Source organism: Manis javanica, chromosome 1, assembly GCF_040802235.1.
Source record: "Manis javanica isolate MJ-LG chromosome 1, MJ_LKY, whole genome shotgun sequence".
NCBI classification, from domain to species: Eukaryota; Metazoa; Chordata; class Mammalia; order Pholidota; family Manidae; genus Manis; species Manis javanica.
The window spans coordinates 213,119,918-213,133,975 of record NC_133156.1 but is presented as its reverse complement, the minus strand read 5'-3'; the positions used below and the strand labels follow the sequence as shown (position 1 = coordinate 213,133,975).

General features: G+C 35.8%; 1 protein-coding gene across 1 annotated transcript in view; it reads left to right on the top strand.

Annotated features, from left to right (window-relative positions):
- QPCT (glutaminyl-peptide cyclotransferase) overlaps positions 1-14,058 on the top strand; it is a 43,735-nt gene that overhangs the window by 3,040 nt on the left and 26,637 nt on the right. The window contains exon 3 of the mRNA XM_073214286.1: positions 13,833-13,910. The gene's annotated coding sequence lies outside the window, so the exon portion shown is untranslated. The remainder of the gene's footprint in view (positions 1-13,832; positions 13,911-14,058) is intronic.

The following is a 14,058-nucleotide window of genomic DNA, read 5'->3' as shown; positions in this document are numbered from 1 at the left end:
AATGTATAACTGCTTTTGAATTTCAATTTAATTGAGTATTAATTAAAAACCCCTCTTTTTGAAATGCTGTAAACTGGTTATATTTAAAAATCCAACTGAGAAAAAGACCAAAGGTGCTACAGACCTGAATAGGGAGCCAGTCTGACCCAAGCAAAGGAGTCAGAGAAGTGGGTCTCACTCACAGTCTGAAAACTGCACCAGCCCTGAGAAGTCAGTTGGAAGGAGGGGGTTGGGATGAGACTTTGAAGACAATCCATCTTGGGCTCTGCCATTTAGTAGATGTACGCTACTTAATCTCACTAAGAATCTATTTCCTTAGCTGTAGAATGAAGGGAGATTCTTACCCCATGGGGATGTTGTGAGAATTAAATGAAAAAAAAAAAGGCCATGTAGTGCATTACAGATGTAATGGGCATGAAGGTAGTCTGCCTGGGTATGCATCATTATTATACCATTGAACACTTCTGTGACCATGGACACGTTAACATCTGTCTGCTCTGGTTTCATCATCATTAACTTGGATGATAATTGTCCTTACTCCATGAGTTGTGTAGGGACTAAATGAGGTAACATAGAAAACACTTTTAAAAATTCATACACCAAGAAGAGGATTAAAGATGGCGGCATCAGAGGTGAGACAGAAACCTCCTCCAAAAACCACATATAATATGAAAATATAGCATATACATCAAATCCTGAAAGAGCAACAGGAAAGAAAGCTGCGGCAGACTGTCTACATCTGGGGAATGAACAGACCTCAAGGAAAAGGGTAATGTACCAAAGCCATGATCCGGAGGGACTCAAGCCATTCCCCAACTCCAGCTCACTGGAAGGAGGAAGAGAAAGACAGTAGGGAAGGGGTGGAGGACTAGGACTGCTGAACACCCAGCCCTGGAGAACTGCTCTGGGAGCAGGAACCTACATTACATGGCACTCTGGAGCTTAATGGGGTTGAAAAGCTAAGACAGGTGGAATACTTGGAGAGACTGACATTTAAGCCACTTGTGAAAAACAGGGATCCACATCCAGCCACTCTGGGAAAAAAGAAAGGTGGGCAGTCTGAGAGACTTCCTAACAGTGAGAAGGCTGGTAAAGGGGCAAGGATTGCACAGAGCTTGCTGCTCAGGAGAAAGGACAGGTGGATAAAATTGTCTGGGCACACTGCCCAGCAGATTGGGAAGTTTCAGGAGCTTCAGGTGCTCCATAATCCAGTTAGCTATGCAGCTCTGAGGCCCCCTCCCAACCTGGGAGTGATACCCAGCCTGCTGTGCCTTCCTGCTGGGAGGCACCAGCTTTCAAAACAGCTGCCCACGCTATTGCGCCAGACCTGCCAGAGTGCAGCCCTGCCTATGGCAGCTAACAGTGCAAAGCATAGAGATCCCTGTATGCTCAGCCTGCTGGCACTGGCAGTGGAGACAGGGACTGCAGCCAGAAGGCAGGAAAGACCTCTTTCCTCCCTACAGGCATCAATGCCACTCCCCTACAGCCCCCACCATCGCTCCAGGGGCTGAACAGCTCCAGAGAGTAGAGCTTCTGGGCACTAGAGGGCACCACCTATGAATATGAAATATCAAAGGAACCTGGTTCAAACCAAAATGCCACAAACACAGGAAAGAGGGCCAAGTGAAACTGAACTCATCAATCTTCCTGAAAAAGATTTCAAAATAAAAATCATAAACATGCTCATGGAGCTACAGAAAAATATTCAAGAACTCAGGGAGGAATTCAGAAATGAGATACAAATGCTCAATAATACAGTATCTGAAATGAAACATGCAATGGAGGGATTTAAAAGCAGATTTGATGAAGTAGAGGAGATGGTAAATGAAATAGAAATTAGAGAACAGGAATACAAAGAAGCTGAGGCATAGAGAGAAAAAAGGATCTCCAGGAATGAAAGAATATTGAGAGAACTGTGTGACGAATCCAAACGGAAAAATATTTGCATTATAGGGGTGCCAGAAAAGAAGAGAGAGAAAAAGGGATATAAAGTGTTTTTGAGGTGGTAATTGCTGAAAACTTCCCCCATCTGGGGAAGGAGACAGTTACACAGGCCATGGAGGTACACACCTCCCAACACAAGGGAACCAACGAAGACAGCACCAAAACATAAAATAATTAAAATGGCAAAGATCAAAGATAAGGGCAAACTATTAGAAGCAGCCAGAGAAAGAAAAAAAGATCACATACAAAGGAAAACCCATCAGGCTATCAGACTTCTCAACAGAAACCTTACAGGCCAGAAGGGAGTGGCATGATATAGTTAATGCAATGAAGCAGAAGGGCCTCAAAGCAAGAATACCCTACTCAGCAAGATTATCATTTAAATTTGAAGGCGGGATTAAACAATTTCCAGATAAGCAAAAGCTGAGAGAATTTACCTCTCACAAACTATCTCTACAGTGTATTTTAGAGGCATAGTTATAGATGGAAGTATTCCTAAGGCTAATTAGCTATCACCAGAAGAAATAAAACCATAGTAAAGAAAGTAGACTAATTAATTAATAAACATATGCAAAATCAAATCAACTACCCCCTAAGTCATTCAAGGGATAGACAAAGAGTACAGAATATGATATCTACTGTATAAAGACTGGAGGAGGAAAAAAAAAAAGAACCTTTAGGTTGTGTTTGCAATTGCATACTAGGTGAGTTAAATTAGACTGTAAGATATAAAGAAGTTACCCTTGAACCTTTGGTAACCACGAATATGAAGCCTGCAATGGCAATAAGTACACACCTATCAATAATCACCCTAAATGTAAATGGTCTGAATTCACCAATCAAAAGACATAGAGTCACTGCATGGATAAAAAAACAAGACCCATTTATATGCTGCCTATAAGAGACTCACTTTAAGCCCAAAGACATACACAGACTAAAAGTGAAAGGATGGAGAAAGATACTTCATGCAACTAACAGGGAGAAAACAGTAGTTGCAGTACTAGTATCAGGCAAAATATACTTCAAAACAAAGGAAGTAACAAGAGACAAAGAAGGACACTACATAATGATAAAAACATCAGTCCAAAAAGAGGATATATGTAACCATTATAAATATCTATGTACCCAACACAGGAGCACCTACATATGTGAAACAAATACTAACAGAATTAAAGGGGGAAATAGAAAGCAATGCATTCATTTTAGGAGACTTCAACACACCACTCACTCCAAAGGACAGATCAACCAGACAGAAAATAAGTAAGGACACAGAGGCACTGAACAACACATTAGAATAGATGGACCTAACAGACATCTACAGAACACTCAACCCAAAAGCAGCAGGATACACATCCTTCTCAAGTGCACATGGAACATTTTCAAGAATAGATCATATACTAGGCCACAAAAAGAGCCTCAGTAAATTCAAAAAGATTGAAATTGTATCAATCAGCTTGTCAGAACACAAAGGGATGAAACTAGAAGTAAACTATCTAAAGAAAACAAGAAAGCCCACAAACACACAGAAGCTTAACAACGCTCCTGAATAATCAATGGATCAATGACCAAATTAAAATAGAGATCAAGCAATATAGGGAGACAAATGACAATATCTCAACAGCACAAAATCTGTGGAACACAGTGAAGGCCATGCTAAGAGGGAAGTATATTGTAATATAGGCTTAACTCAGGAAAGTACTTAATGAAACTGGAAAAAGAAGAACAAATGAGGCTCAAGGTCAGTAGAAGGAGGTACATAATTAAGACAAGAGCATAAATAAATAAAATCAAGAAGAATAAAACAATAGAAAGGATCAATGAAAGCAGGAGCTGGTTCTTCAAGAAAAGAAACAAAATAGATAAACCCCTAGCCAGACTTATCAAGAAAAAAAGAGAGTCTAGACATATAAACAGAATCAGAAATTAGAAAGGAAAAATCACTACCAACACCACAGAAATACAAAGAATTATTAGAGAATACTATGAAAAATTATATGCTAATCTGGATAACCTAGAAGAAATGGACAACTTTCTAGAAAAACACAACCTTCCAAGGCTGATCCAGGAAGAAACAGAAAATCTGAACAGACCAATTACTAGCAACAAAATTGAATTGGTGATCAAAAAACTGTCTAAGAACAAAACTTCCAAACCAGATGGCTTCACCACTAAATTTTATCATATATTTAGTAAAGACCTAATACCCATCCTCCTTAAAGCTTCCCAACAAGTAGAAGAGGAAGAAATACTTCCAGACTCATTCTATGAGGCCAGCGTCACTCTAATACCAAAACCAGGCAAGACACCACAAAAAAAGAAAATTACAGACCAATATCTCTGATGAACATAGATGCAAAAATACCTAACAAAATGTTAGCAAATCGAATTTAAAAATATATCAAAAAGATCATCCATCATGATCAAGAAGAGTTTATTCCAGGGTTGTAAGGATGATACAATATTAAAAAAATCCTACAATATCATCCACCATATCAACAAAAAGGACAAAAACCACCATCTCCATAGATACTGAAAAAGCATTTGACAAAATTCAACATCCATTCATGATAAAAACTCAACAAAATGGGTATAGAAGGCAAGTACCTCAACATAATAAAGATCATATATGACAAACCCACAGCCAACATCATACTTAACAACGAGAAGCTGAAAGCTTTTCCTCTAAGATCAGGAACAGGAGAAGGATGCCCACTCTCCCCGCTTTAAATCAACATAGTTTTGGAGGTCCTAGCCATGGCAATTAGACAACACAAAGAAATAAAAGGCATCCAGATTGGTAAGGAAGAAGCCAAACTGTCACTGTTTGCAGATGACATGATATTGTACATAGAAATCCTAAAGAATCCACCCCAAAACTACTAGAACTAATAACTGAATTCAGCCAAGTTGCAGGATACAAAATCAATACCCAGAAATCTGTTGCATTCTTATATATTTATGATGAACTAGCAGAAAGATAAATCAAGAAAACATGTTCATTCACAATTGCATCAAAAGGAATAAAATACCTAGTAATAAACCTAACCAAGGAGGTGAAAGACCTATACCTTGAAAACTATAATACACTTATGAGAGAAATTAAAGAAGATACCAAAAAATAGAAATACATCTCATGCTCTTGGGTAGGAAGAATTAGTATTGTCAAATGGCCATCCTACCTAAAGCCATCTACAGATTCAATGCAATCCCTATCAAAATACCAACAGCATTATTCAGCAAACTAGAGCAAATAGTTCTAAAATTCATATAGAACCACAAAAGACCCCAAACAGCCAAAGTAATCCTGAGAAGGAAGGATAAAGTTGGGGGCATTACATTCCTGACTTCAAACTCTACTACAAACCACAGTAATCAAAACAATTTTGTACTGACCCAAGAATAGACCCATAGATAAATGGAACACAATAGAGAGCCCAGATATAATCCCAAGTATATATGGCCAATTAATGTACAATAACAGAGCCATGGATATACAATGGGGAAATGACAGTCTCTACATCAACTGGTGTTGGCAAAACTGGACAGTGTAATGCAAGAGAATGAAACCCTACACACAAAAGTAAACTCGAAATGGATCAAAGACCTGAATGTAAGTCATGAAACCATAAAACTCTTAGAAGGGAACATAAGCAAAAATCTAATGAATATAAACACGAGCAACATTTTCCTGAATGCATCTCTTTGGGCAAGGGAAACCAAAGCAAAAATGAACAAATGGGTCTACATCAAACTAAGCTGTACATCAAACAACACCATCAGTAGAACAAAAAGGCATCCTACAGTATGGGAGAATATATTTGTAAACAACATTTTTAACAAGAGGTTAACATCCACAATATACAAAGAACTCACATGCCTCAATACCCAAAAAGCAAATAACCCAATTAAAAAATGGATGGAGGATATGAACAGACAGTTCTCCAAAGAAGAAATTCAGATGGCCAACAGGCACATGAAAAGATGCTCCACATCGCTAATTATTAGGGAAATGCAAATTAAAACCACAATGAGATATCACCTCATACCAGTTAGGATGACCAGCATCCAAAAAACTAGGAACAACAAATGCTGGCGAGGATGCAAAGAAAGGGGAACCCTCCTACACTGCTGGTGGAAATGTAAATTAGTTCAACCATTGTGGAAAGCAGTATGGAAGTTCCTCAAAAAACTAAAACTAAAAATACCATTTGACCCAGGAATTCCACTCCTAGGAATTTACCCAATGAAAACAAGTTCTCAGATTCAAAAAGACATATGCACCCCTATGTTTATTGCAGCACTTTTTATAATAGCCAAGATTTGGAAGCAACATAAGTGTCCATCAGTAAATGAAAGGACAAAGAAGAGGTAGTATATATACACAATGGAATACTATTCAACCATAATATTTCAGAAGAATGAAGAAAGCAAAGAAAGAAAACAAATCCTACCATTTGCAGCAACATGGATGGAGCTAGAGGGTATTATGCTCAGTGAAATAAGCCAAGTGGGGAAAGAAAAATACCAAATGATTTCTGTCATTTGTGAAGTCTAACAATGAAGCAAAACAGAAGGAACAAAACAGGAGCAGCCTCACAGACTCCAAGAAGGGACTAGCAGTTACCAAAGGGGAGTGGTGGGGGAGTGTGGATGGGGAGGGAGTGAGAAGGGGATTGAGGGGTATTATGATTAGTATACATAGTGTGGGTGGGGCTCACGGGGAAGACAGTGTAGCACAGAGAAGACAAGTAGTGACTTTGCGGCATCTTACTACACTGATGGACAGTGACTTCAGTATGGGGGGGACTTGATTAAATGGGTGAATGTAGTAACCACAGTGTTTTTCATATGAAACCTTAATAAGACTGTATATCAATGATACCTTCATAAAAAAATTCACACAGTGAATACTTAATATTATTACTATTAATGTTAAAAGAATTAGAGCTTTTAAGATGTCAACCTCTCCTCCTGGACTTTGGCAGAACAGAGAAAGTAAAGTTACTAAGCTTGGTTCTATGAAGGGAAATCTAAAATCACAAAGTTTAAAAGGAATAGGAATCACTGTGGCCATAGAACAAATTCCTTTTTACTTCAAAGGAAGATCCTACCACACAGGTCCTCAAGTGATCAGAAGCCATCACTGTGACACTTTCTACACTATAGCTTCAAGTGTTCCAATGCAGGATAAAATCATGAATACTTGATGGCCTTATTCTTAATATAGCTAATTACACTATAATGACCTGAACATTTTACTATAATTTGTATTCTGATCATATATCTCAAATTTAAAAATCTCAAGAAAACCCTATGGCTCAGCCTAACTGAATTGCTCGGTCCACCACTGGGCTGCAAGTTCTCACATGTGAGCCTGTGCTCACGATCTGATCCATTAACTTATTTTCTGATGGGTGTTTATCTTCTCTAAGCCTGGAACTGAAATAAGGGGACCATTTTGCCTCAGCGGGCAACGAAGATGCACAGCTCTTCCATGGCCACTTCCTTTGCTTATGAAATTTCCTCCCAGCCTGCTTTCTAAAATTACAACTTTGTTTTTTCATTATTTGTAAGACAGGTTTAACCCTACGCTGGTAGAAGGGTTTTCTTGGGGGACTAAACAAAGATATTATGAAAGGCAATTATTCAATTTTTTTTGCTTTCTTACGGATCTCTAAATTCAAACTTCAGTGTTCTCCATAATAGATATGTGACTTACTGAAGGAGAGCCACAAAAGATCAAGATTTGGCCACTGACAGAAGGGGATTTAGTCTTACTAAAATTGTTTGCTGAATAATTTAAGCTTCTTTTAAAGGGAAATTTAGGTATATTTTGGCCTGGTGCTGATGAGGAGCTCTGTTGAAATCCCTTTTTAAATGTTGAAATTGAAGGTGAGTTAGTTCATCTCATTTATTACAGCCTGAACAATAGAGTATATAAAAATCATAAGGTTGAAAGGATTTTTGTGACCACAGTCCATTCTGGTTTAGATTTGAATATTAAAAATCCTTTAATGCCTGACTTCTTAGAAAAACAACTGGATTTGTTTATGCTTTCAACCTGTTGTGGTATGCTATGGTATGTTATATTGGTTGAAGTATATGAAGAATGGCTGACACTGATGTGTGGTTAGAAAAGGAAATATTTTCATAGCTTCTTAGATAATTATGGATAATCTTCATTATTAAATCAAAACATGATGAATAGTAATAAGAGTTAGTTGCAATGTGGAATCTGAAACTGTATAAATAAATTTTTTTACTCCATTACTAAAATCCCTTGGTTCTTCTTATTCTTTGAATGGATCTTTTCTCTGTGATTGGGTATTGAGCATTTGGAAAATATTGGTTCACTGAGTTACACAGATATTGCAAATATTGAATATTTCATTATGTATTATAAAAAAATCACATTTGTTAAAAAAACTGACTGTCAAAAAAATTACATTTCAGGGAATTGTCAAGCTTATGGTAGCAGATACAAGTTTTCTAAAATTCCAGTTTCACTTGAAAGGTCCAGTTTTTTCATTGGCAATAAATACTGTCAGTTGTTTTCCTTGGAGGTATAGGTCCACTTAATTCATTTTCAAACAAATGCCTAACAGGAATCCAAATCCAAATAATCATAGGTTGTCAGTCAAGTATTCTTTCAAGTAAAAGTAGAATTTTATGAAAAAAAAACAGATGTCTCAAAAAAAACAGATGGATCTCAAACAGTTGTACAAGTGCTTTTCCTTGAGACAATTGTCCTTCAGTACTCAACAGCAGCACTTTATTTGTACCTCCCATTTTGTCATGCAGAGTATAAAAAGATGCATAGTCTCAACTTCTGCATCCAGTCAAGATGGAGTAACAGAGACTGGATTTATCATACCATCTTGAAAAAGAAATATCAAAGAATGGTGTCTAAATATGGGAAAACACACATTGACAGGAGACCAATGAAAGAAGGAAAACAAATGAGATGAGCTGGACACCTTCCCCATCTTGCTGCCCTGAGAGAGTTTCCAGGATACAATTCAGGCAGCAGGAATTTAAACTGGGCCAGGAGATGAGAAAACAGAATTGAGAACATGGGACGGTTAGGTGGCTAGAATTTGTAGGAGAGAGTATGGTGGAGCTTCATGGTGAGAGTATGTCAGAGGTCAGGAAAGGGTTCTTCCTAAGATTTTATCTCAGTACAGATCAGCACATGCTTGTGAGAAAACTAAGGCAAGGGAAAAACTATCAAGAAGGAGCAGGCATAACAAGCCCCAGAGCATAGATGGAGTTAGGAATATTTGGTGTTTCTACCAGTCAGAGTGCAAAAACTGCAAAACACAAGGGACAAAAAGTAGAACACACTGAGAGTATTGCTTCAGTAGGGGTTCAGATTATACCTGGATTATAGCCTGCTCTGCTCCAGCCTAACAAAATTTAAAAGCAAGCCTCCAAAGGATCAAACTATTTTCAACTTAACTGTGTCTCTGAACAAAGATCAAGAATATTTGAAGGAATACAGATAAACCCAGTACCCAAAAAAGTAAAATTCACAACAGCTGGTATCTAATAAAACATTTACCAGGCATGGTAAAAAGAAATAAGAACATATAACCCGCATAGAGAAAAACCAATGAGAAGAAACAGACAAAGAAATTACACAGATGATAAATTTGCACATAAAGATATTAAAACAATTGTCATAGATTTATTCCATATGTTCAAGAAGGTAGAGGAAAGATTAAACATGTTAAGGAGAAATTTGGATGGCATAAAGAAAATCGAAAGTAAACATCTAGCAAAGGGTAAAAGCAATGTCTGGGATGAAAAGTAATTGAATGGAATTAAGAAAAGATTAGGCACTGCAAAAGGAAAAATTAGTGAACTTGAAGACATAGAAATAGAAACTATACAAATGAAATAGACAAAGAAAAAAAAACAAAGGAAAACTGTGGGAAAACTTCAAGCAACTTAATGTGTATAATTTGAGTTCCCAAAGGAGGATGGGGGATAAAAAATACTTGAAGAAATAATGGTTAAAATTTTTCCAAATTTGATGAAAACTTAAAGTCCACTAATTCAAGAAACTCTATGAATCCTGAACACAAGAACATAAAAGAAAATCCCACCAAGGAATATCATAGTTAAATTGCTTAAAAACTGATAAAGAGAAAATCTTAAGACGGAGGCACATTACATGGAGGGAAACAAAGATTAGAATGACAGTTGATTTCTCATCAGAAACCAAGTAAGAAGACATTGGAGCAACATCTTTAAAGTACTGAAGGAAAAAAAAATCTACTAACATAGAATCCTATACTCAGAGAAAATATCATTCAAAAATGGAGGCAAAGTAAAAATTATTTCAGCATACAGAAATTACCACCATACCTATACTACAAGAAATGTTAAGAGACATCCTTTAGGCAGAAGAAAAATGTACTAGATGGACATATGTATCTTCACAAAGAAAGAAAGAGTATCATAAATAATGAATATGTGGGTAAATAAAAAAGAGTTTTAAACAACTTTAACAATCTCTTCCAAAGATGATTATTTAATGCAAAGATAAGAACAATGCCTACTGGGGTTAATAACATATTTAGAAGTAAAATTTCTGACAACAATAGCACAAAGACCAAGAGGGGAAATAGAAGTATACTATTGTAAGGTTCTTGTACTACACATTGAGTGATGTAATAATTCTTGTGGTAGATGGTGATACATTAAAAATGTATAAGATAAATCCTGAAACAACCACTAAAGCCAAAACAGAGATATAGCTGACAAACTGACAAAAGAGATAAAATGGAGTGATAAAAAATAATCCAAAATAAATCAGAAAAAGTGATAAAAGTGAACAAAGAACACATGGAACAAATAGAGTGGTAGGTTTGAATCTGACCATATCAATAATCACATTAAATATGAATAATCTAAATGTTCCATTTAAATGCCAGAGATTGTCCAATTGTATTAAAAAAAAAAGACCTAGATAGATGCTGCTTACAAGAAACCCTCTTTATATGTAAATAAGAAAATAGTTTAAAAGTAAAAAGGATGGAAAAAAATTATACCATGTTAAGGCTAATAAAAGAAGTGACTATATTAATATTAGGAAAAAAGTAGATTTCAGAGCACAGAATATTATCAAGTATAAAGAGGGCTATTTCATAATGATAAAAGAAAATTACAATCCTAAACATTTATGCATTTAATAAGAAAGCTTAGAAATATATACATGGTATAAAAATTAACAGAACTGAAAGTAGACAAATCCACAGATATAGTCAGAGATTTTAACAGCACTCTTAGTAATCAGTAGAAAAAGTAGACAGAGAATCAGTTACATAGAAGATTTGGGAAACATTATCAGCTACCTTGCCTTAATTGACACTTACAGAACTCTACCTGATAGCAGAAGAATACATTTTTTTTCATGTGCAGGAGGAACATTTACCAAATTAGATCAAATTCTGAGCTATAAGACACTTCTTAAAAAACTGTAAAGGATTCTTTCCTATCAAGTCTGTTCTCTGATCATGATGGCATTAAATTTGAAATCAATAACAAAAAGATATCAGGGAAATCCTCAACTATTTGGAAACTAAATAACATACTTTAAATAACCCATGGGTAAAGGATGGGTACGTTCATTCTCTTTGATTGTAGTGTGAACATGGTTTCATGGGTGTAAACATACATTAAACTCACCAGACTGTATACTTTAAATATGCAACTTAAAGTATTCTAATTATATTTCAATAAATCTGTTAAAAAGACATGAATTCAAAGATTGAGATTTAATAATGAAAATTTTTTTGCTTTATGAATGATATTGTTAAATGAGACTGGCTCTTTTTTCTCTTTTTTTTAAAATGAAGTACAGTTGATATACAATATTATTGTTTTCAAGTATACATAGTGATGCAACAGTTATCTACATTATTAAATGCTCACTTCAACTAGAGTAGTTACTGTCAGTATAGAATGATGTTACAGAATTATTGACTACATTCTCTATTCTGTACTTTCATCCCCATTATTAATTTATATTATGATTGAGATTTTGTGCCTCTTTATTCCCTTCACCTATTTCACACACACCCCCCAAACCCTCCCCTGTGGTAACCACAAGTCACTTCTCAATATACATTAGTCTATGTCTGTTTTATTAGATTCCACATATAAGTGAAATCATATGGTATTTGTCTTTCTCTGCTTGGTTTATTTCACTTAGGTTAAAACCCTCTAGGCAAGATTTCTTTATTTTTTATGGCTGAATAATATTCCATTGTATGTATGTACCACCACGTTTTTATCCATTTATCTACTGATGGGCACTTTAGTTCCTTCCATATCTTGGCTATTGTAAATAATAAGGCAATAAAAATAGTAGTGCATATATCTTTCAAATCAGTGATTTTGTTTTCTTTGGGTAAATTTCCAGAAGTAGAATTACTGGGTCATATGGTATTTCTATTTTTAGCTTTTTGAGGAACCTCTATACTGCTTTCCATAGTGGCTGGACCAATTTACATTTCTACTAACAGTGTAGGTGGGTTCCCTTTTCTCCACATCCTTGCCAATACTTGTTATTTCTTATCTTTTGGATAGTAGCCATTATGACTGGTGTGACGTGATACCTCATTGTGGTTTTGATTTGCATTTCCCTGATGACTAGTGATGTGGAGCATCTTTTCACATGACTGTTGGCCATCTGTATGTCTTCTTTGAAAAAATGTCTATTCAAGTCCTCTGTCCATTTTTTAATTGGGTTACTTGGCTTTTTGGTGCTGAGTTGTGTGAGTTCTTTATATATTTTGGATATTAGTCCCTTATTATATCATTTGGGAAAATATTCTCCCATTTGGTGGATTGCCTTTTTGTTTTGCTGATGGTTGCCTTGCTGTGCAGAAGTCCTTTAGTTTGATGTAGCCCCACTTGTTTATTTTTGCTTTTGTTTCTCTTGCTCAGGGAGATATATCCAGAAAAAAATTACTCATGCTAATGTTCAAGGGATTCTTGCCCAAGTTTTCTTCTTAAGAGTTTTATAGTTTCATGTCTTATATTTAGATCTTTAACTCATGTAGTTTATTTTGTGTATGGGATTACAGTGATCCTATTTCATTCTTTTGCACATTGGCTCTTTTTCTTTTCTTTTATCTTTTTTTCTTTTTCTTTCTCCATCTTTTTTTTTCTGTGCATGTTAGTGAAGAATACACTGTACAGGTACAGTTTTTTTAATAGTACAATTTTGTGTCCTATCTTGAAAAGTACTAAGGTGCTAGCAATTTTGCCCACCATTGGCTTTGCAACATCAGTGCAAAATTAATACAGTAAAAAAAGCAAATTTTACTTTTGTGTTACTATAAAAATTGATTTGACTTTGCAACATCCAAAAGGGTCTAGGGGAATCCCCAGGGGTCCACAGATCACATTTTGAGAACTGCTATTTTAACAGAACATTCTGGTCATTAATGCTTTAGTCCAGGGGCGTCATTTTAAAGGTGGGAAAACAGGCTATTGCAGCTGCATGGAGAAGAACTCTTTGAGCGGTTGGGTCCTTAATGTGCTTCAATCACAATATAGAACCTATACTATAATAAAGATGATAACCACTTCACTTGTGACTAGCACTTATCACTGCATACATAATGAATTTTTTTCCATGATGAAAAATAAGGTCTGAATTGCTTGACTAAGTGTAATAGTCATGGGTTATCTTTGATAGGAAGAGTTTGCGGAAAGGAAAAGTTTCAGTAGGAAAAAAAATAGCAGGCATAAGGGATTTCTGAAAGTTTCCAGAAAAAAATGAGTGAAGGAAGAGGGAAGAAGGATATTTAATGTATAAGGACATCAGTTTAAATGTCCTCATTCTGATTGTTCTGGGATCTATATGTTACTAGGAGACGACTTGGAGGCCACCACCCTGATTCTCACTATGGAAGAAAGAGGATGGTGAAGAAAACATATTAATAAAGAAGGTAAGGATACATAAATAGAGAGATATGTTGGATTTGTAGATTTATGGAAAACTGTCAGGAGAGCCCTCATGTAAAAAACAATTTACTAAAATCCACATCACTTGCCATGTAAAATGTTTTAGATTCATAAGACATGCATCATGGGATG